This window comes from Lissotriton helveticus, chromosome 7 (genome assembly GCF_964261635.1).
Source record: "Lissotriton helveticus chromosome 7, aLisHel1.1, whole genome shotgun sequence".
Taxonomy (NCBI): Eukaryota; Metazoa; Chordata; class Amphibia; order Caudata; family Salamandridae; genus Lissotriton; species Lissotriton helveticus.
The window spans coordinates 1,738,237,473-1,738,244,958 of record NC_136068.1 but is presented as its reverse complement, the minus strand read 5'-3'; positions in this window follow the sequence as shown (position 1 = coordinate 1,738,244,958).

The following is a 7,486-nucleotide window of genomic DNA, read 5'->3' as shown; positions in this document are numbered from 1 at the left end:
AAACAAATACTTTTCAAAGCCTTATGTTCAGCTTATAAGACTCTTTATGGGTAGGGTTCCATCTACTTTAGGAAGAACCTGAGATTTTACGTGCCTGGCAGGACCTTTCGTTCTAGTTCTGCCATGCACTAAGTGGTGCCATCTTTCACGTGGTCTTCCTGGGGTGCCAGGAGTTTCTTCAGATGCACAGTGCTGCATTGGAATTGCCTCCCTCACAGCCTAAAGAATGCCACCTCGCTTTGAGCATTCATGAAGTTGCTAAAAACCTGGCTTTTTGTACAGCAGATATTTGTTGAAGTTTCTCTTTTTTCCTTGTTTCGCACAGCACCAAGACGACTACAGGTAATCATTGTGCTTTATGAATTATTTAATTCATTAATTCATTCAACACAGTGATTTTTTATATGCATTTGCATGTGTGACAATGCCAGATAAAATTCTCTGAATATGCACTCTGTACATTTGTACTTCTTAGGCACACTATCACAACACCTTGAACATTCTGTACAAGGGAGAAAGTTCACTGCCCAAATGTTGTTGTTATGGTCCGGTAGGTGAAACTATCACCTTAGAATAAACTATTGTGACCTAACAAGGGTCTTAACATGACATGTTTAATATATAAACAGGATCACTTCCATGTTTAGGCAGAGGAGCATTCAGCTGACACTGCAAGGTCACTGCTTGATGGAAATCCAGCTCAGCTGAGTCCTGTGTAACAAAACGCGGGATGTCCAAGTTTGCACCAAGCAGGACAGCCTGATGATGCTAAACCACAAGTAAAAGGGAGTTAAGTCACCCAGCGGGGATTTGGCATATCACCCACCCTAGCCCACGCTAGGTTAGGGAGCGCTAAGTAGGAGTACACTATACACAGTACTTAAATGCCTGTATATATTCACGGTTGTAGCAAGATGGTGGACTAGTTTATCTTTTTTTTTATCAACTCTTTTTATTGACAGATCGCATAGATGATACAGCTCTCCGCACCCCGGAGGAACTGTGGCAAATACAGTACAGCATGATCAGCGATTCAGTTCAAAGTAGTATTTAAACAAGGAAAAGAACACCCCAACCCCCAACCTCGTACCCCCCCATCCCGACCTACCCCCGCCCCCACCCACCCCCTGCACGACGTCTCTCTCGCTCTGCAGCCTGTGTATATACATGTCCGGTAGATGTTAAGCATCCCCCTTAGGTGCCCGTCGCCTCTGCCCGTTCCACGTCTCTAGTTGGTGCCGGAGGTTCCAGCCACAAGCCTCTGTAGTCTGCCCATCTTTTCCAGATCTTATAATGTTTTGTGGGGCAACCTCTTGCCTCAAATATCGGCCGCTCAAGACCCATACAGAAGTCCAGGCCCTTTTTCCACACAATCACTTTGGGGGCATTGGGATCCTTCCACGCCTGGGCCACATCCCTTTTCGCTACTGTAAATCCCAACAAGAGCAGGTGCCTCTTATAGATGTTGCCCCCATCCCCTTCAAGGACATGGAGCAGGCCTAGCTTGGGGGTACGGGGAAGGTCCCAGCCCAGTACTTCCGACAAACAGCTCCATACACCCGTCCAAAATCTCACCAGACCAGCACAATCCCACACTGTATGCAAAAAATCCCCTATTTCGTGATTACATCTCAGACACGTCGGGGACTCAATCAGCCCTGCCCTCCACAACCTCTCTCTAGTATAATAAGCACGATGGATATATTTAAATTGTATGAAGCGCAGGCGCATGGCTATAGCTGCTCCCTTGGGGGATTCAAGAGCTTCTCTCCAGTCTTCCTCCTCTATGTCCCCCACATCTCTCACCCAGCGATCACGCAGTGACTGTAAATCAGAAGAGCAGTGTATAACTAAGGTCTGATAGATTCTGGAGATTTTCTTCTCTCCCAGGTCTCCCATAAACAGTTTCGCTTCTATTGGGCTGAATTCGGGTAGGGTGTCCAATCCCTCCAGTGCGGGTATGATGGCATGCCTAAATTGCAGGTATCTGAAGAACTGTGTTCGGGGCATACAAAACTCCTCACTAAGTTCTTGAAATGATTTTAGCGTTGTGCCCCTCAAAACATGCCCCAGTGTGGATATCCCTATCAGGTCCCATCCTTGGAAGCCCCGCAGTTGTGCCAGTGCCGGTAGTCGCCCATTGTGCCATAGTGGGGTCTCTCCCGTCAGCTTCCCCCACCATCCCATATGGCGCAGTGCCTGCCGCCATATCTGGAAGACCACTTGGGTCGCCCTTGGCAGCCTCTTTTGCAGCCTCGCCGAGTACAGAACAGTATGCAGTGTATCTGGGTCCATCAGATATCTCTCTAGGGCGTATGCGGGGTCCCCTCTATCACTGTACCACCATTCATTCAAAACGACAAGGTGGGAAGCCTGATAGTATGACAGCATATCTGCTGTCGCCAAGCCCCCACAGTACGTGGACAAGAAACAGGTACGCAAGGCCACCCGTGCCGCTCCTCCGGCCCACAGGAATCGGCCCAATGCCGAGTTGACCTGTCGGAACCATTGCTGTGGGATAAAATATGGATGATTCTGTAGTTGATATAATAGGCGCGGGAGGGCAACCATCTTAAAGATGGCCGACCTGCCGTAGATGTTAAGGGGCATACGAGACCAGCTCTTCATATCCTGTTGTACCCTATCCCACACTGGGGCGACATTACGTTCCCAAGCAATTGTCGGTGAGACCATCAGGAATACCCCCAAATACTGGAGACCTCCTATAGCGATCTGCAGTGGCGATGCCCACAGCCCAATTTCCATGCGGTTATCTAGCAGCCAAAGGGTGGGACTTGTTTATCTTTTAAACTATTCTCATAATGTTAATTACATAATTCTGTTTCCTCCTCTTGATTATTGCAGCACATATCAAGAATCACCATGCTTCAATAAATATTGAAAATGCAGGTTCTGTATTTCTTTGGGTATGCATAAGTGACTTGAGCGAAAGTTACCACAATTTCCTAGGTGTGATCAGGATTGTCATGTTCTCCGGTTGTACATCCATTTGTTACCCTTTAAGATTAGGGGTGAAGATGGTAGCCAGAACGGCATCCTTGCTGTTTGGGTGCTTTTGCTCGTAAACACTGTGTGGCAGTGAATTAGTGGGAACTGTAACTTCAGTGAATAGACTGTCGTCCCAACTGGGGCTTTCATTCTGTTTTTACTTTGAGCCTGGTTTTAATTCCCTGTTACGCTTTCTGTTTCTAATTTTGTACTGCGGTGATTACTACCGCCTGTCCACTCACCTCCTCTGTGTTCCTTCTGCTGGGTCCCCGGTCCGCCACGGCTTGTGCCGGTTGTGCGGAGGGACAGGAAGCAGCGGAACACCAGACAGCGTCATCGGAGCTGCCCCGCCCATCTGCCTACTTATTCCCCTCACCAGCGCGTAGGCGCGCAGCCAGAACGGCATCCTTGCTGTTTGGGTGCTTTTGCTCGTAAACGCTGTGTGGCAGTGAATTAGTGGGAACTGTAACTTCAGTGAATAGACTGTCGTCCCAACTGGGGCTTTCATTCTGTTTTTACTTTGCTCCTGGTTTTAATTCCCTGTTACGCTTTCTGTGTCTAAATTTGTACTGCGGTGATTACTACCGCCTGCCCACTCACCTCCTCTGTGTTCCTTCTGCTGGGTCCCCGGTCCGCCACGGCTTGTGCCGGTTGTGCGGAGGGACAGGAAGCAGCGGTACACCAGACAGCGTCATCGGAGCTGCCCCACCCCTCTGCCTACTTATTCCCCTCAAAAGCGCGGACGCGCGCAGCGGCGCGCCAAAGGCAAGCCCGCTGCGCCCGTCCGCGCCTGGACGCCGCCTTCCGCCCATGACCCCTGGCAAAATTCACAGATTCACTCACAGTGAGGATATCTCTGCCTTGTTGTCATGATTCGTTATTTGCGGCAGGAACTAACTGCCCTTAACCCCAACAATTGGGCTGAAACTCACAGCTGTCAACCTTTGTTATGTCTGCCAATGAGTAAGCCCCTTAACGCTGCTGTGACCCTTGCACCCTCGACTGGCCAAGAGCATCCAACACCAGGGGAACCCGCAGAAATAATCAGTCCCAGTACGACCGCAGACACTAAGTCTTTTTCTGCTCTTTACCTAAATACCAGGTCAATCCCCAAACATGCTCTAGAGCTATGGAGCCTATTACACAATGAACAACCTGACATCTGTTTCTTTACAGAAACGTGGCTCCATAGCCAAGCAACATTGCCATAGCTTTCCCCCAGGAATATCATCTCATCAGGCTGGATAGAGAGGGGAGGAGAGGGGGTAGCGTTGCAGTGGCTGCTAAGGCCCCTATCTGTATTACCCTGCTCGAATCCTTCTCGAATCCCTTGCTCGAAATGTTGATAGTCAACATAAAACATGACAAAAGGTCGCTGGGGAGGGCTGCTCTGGCCTACAGACCCCCGGGCGATAGATCTAAATTTGTTAAATTTCTCCTTGACACAATAGCCTCACACGTGCTAGCCACAGACAATTTTATCTTATTAGGATTTTAACTATCATGCGGAACTCACACATGATATCGACTCTTGTCACTTAATCACCACCCTGGAAACCCTGGCACTAACTCAAAGGGTGTCTGGCCCCACTCATCAGGCAGGGCATACCTTGGATTCAATTTTCACCAACATGCCTAGCCTAACTTGCGAACCACCTTTGCCTAAGATCTGGACCAATCACTTTCTTGTGAAATTTAGTTTTCTCAGATCTACTGAGCCTAGGACTACCAACCACTTAGAGATTATGTCAATACGGCCCTGGCACAAATTGACACCGGAGGCCTTCTTGACTCATTTTAAACCCCCTGATGATACATCCAATAATATCGATCTAATGGCAATCCAGCTGGAAGTGGCCATTAAGAACACTCTGGATATAATCATCCCAGAAACTAAAGTCCACGTAAAAACCATTGCATCCCCGTGGTTTACGGAGGATCTAAAAATGGAGAAAACCGCCAGTAGATCAGCTGAAAGGTTGTGGAGGAAAGCCAGAACACCAGAAAATCGTAAAAACTATAAACTGATCCATGCTAATTATCTAAAAAACATAAGGGCAGCAAAATCTGCTTATCTTACTCTAAGGATCAATAAAGCGGCGCACTCTAGCAAAGAACTGTATAAAATATTGAATGAGTTCGCCTCTCCGCAGGTGGAGCAATCAGTATTCATTCCCACCTTGGAGTGGGTTAACTCACTGGCAGCCTATTTCGACAATAAAATCAAGTCGATCTACTATACGTTTGCAGCCTCCGAACCAGATGTCACCCAAGTAGGAGAGACATCTCCCCGTGATTCCTCTATTCTAGAACACATTGAGCGTCCATCTTTTACGGAATTTGAGCCCACCTTGACAGATGAAGTATTAGAAGCCCTCAGGAAAGTGAAGTTGGGTTCCCCCACCGACTCACTGGTCCCTCGAAAGTGTAATGAGATATTCCCGCATTTGGCCAGCTCCCTCACCAATACCTTTAATACCTAATTTGAGCTTGCAGCCATTCCCAGTAGCTGGAAGGTGGCCCAGATAAAACCCATTCTTAAAAAACCCACCAGTGACCCTACTATTATGTCTAACTACAGGCCAATATCGCTACTGCCTCACTTCTGGAAAGTACTGGAACATCTAGTTAACAAGCGCATCTCCACTTTTATTGAAGCCCATGCGCTTCTAGACCCCTCGCAGTCAGGATTTCGCGCTGCCCATGGGACGGAAACTGCAGTAATCGAGATAGTGGACAATATCCACCTCACTCTAGACAGAGGCGAGTCTGCAATTTTGATCCTATTAGACCTTTCAGGTGCCTTTGACACCATTTCCCACAGCATTCTTAACCGACGGCTGTGGGAGATTGGTGTCAGAGGCAAAGCCCTGGATTGGTTTGAGAACTATCTTGCGGATCGACTTACTTATGTCAAAGTTAATACCTTGGAGTCTAGGAAGACCCCTCTCTCTGCAGCGGTTCCACAGGGCTCCATTCTTAGCCCCTTACTATTTAACCTGTATCTCACCCCCCTGGCCAATATCATAAAATCTCATGGCTTTTCTACAGTGTCCAATGCGGACGATACTCAGGTGCTTATCACCTGTAGCTTAGATGTCCTTGATACCCGTACCAGATTTAAGAAATGCATGATCAAGATTAGTCAATGGATGAGTGAAAACAAACTCCAACTAAACTATAGCAAAACAGAAATTATGCTATTTGGCAAGGCAAAGACAATCTGGTCACGGGACTGGTGGCCCCGAGTACTCGGACTTTGCCCCGAACCCAAAGAAGTGGTCCGTGATCTGGGAATTATGATTGAATGTGCTCTCTCTATGAAAGCACATGTCAACCAAGTATCAGGCATCTGTTACGGAATATTGCGGAAACTTCGTAAAATCTTTAAATGGCTACATCTCGAGTCCAGGAAACCTTTGGTTCACGGACTAATTATCAGCCGTTTGGATTACGGTAATGCCATGTTCGCCACCATCAATGAGTGTCTGTTGACAAAGCTTCAAACCCTACAGAACGCCACCGCATGTCTGGTGCTAGGGTTGCCCCCCAGGTCTCCCTCCCTGCCCAGTCTTAAAGAGTTACACTGGTTGCCTGTGCGCCAAAGAAGTCAATTTAAGATCCTTAGTCTTACCCTTAAACTCCTCTACGGCACAGGGCCCTCATACTTGGCGGAGAAATTGGTCTGGTACAAACCCTCCAGAGCTCTAAGATCCACTTCTAAATCTCTCCTTGTCCAGCCGCGGGTCCGAACTTCGAGAAATGGAGGTCGGGCTTTCTCTTATATAGCCCCCAACTCTGGAACAAGCTTCCTTCCCATCTGTTGTCCCTATCCAATCAACTGGCCTTTCGCAGGGGCCTAAAAACCTGGCTCTTTCCCAAGTAATTCCCCTCCACCCTCCACTCAAGCATGGTTGCCGTCTCTCTCTCTGCTGCCGAGCGCCTTGAGACCTTTTGATGAAACGTGCGCTATAAAAGAGCATATGACTATGACTATGACTATACTGTGAGCTAGCAGGACTGCAGGCCAACATATCCTGAGGGTGTGCCTGGAATCAGTCTGGCACAATCCTGATGTTTATGTTGTCCAACAAACACACAGTTTTTACTGGGATGTATAAAGCCATACGACACTGGGAGTCAATCTGGGTTCAAGTGAGATGGGTACAGTCCTTTCTCAGCAGGGCAGAGGGTGGCACGCAGCAGGGCAGCACCTCAGAAAAGCAGTTCTTCCAGAGCAGTAGTCCAGCAGTGCGGCAGTATATAGAGCAGCACAGCAGCCCCTCTTAGCATAGTTCTTCACAGGTCCAGTAGTGTACTGAAGTCATGGTGTCAGCAGTCTAGTACTCAGTTGTCCCTTTGAAATGGAGAAGACTTCAAAGAAATCTTTGAAGTTCATAGCGATAGTCCCTTCGTGCCCTGGTTCCAGGCGCACTACAAGGGGTATGCAGCGCTTTGTGTGTGGACAGTACACAGA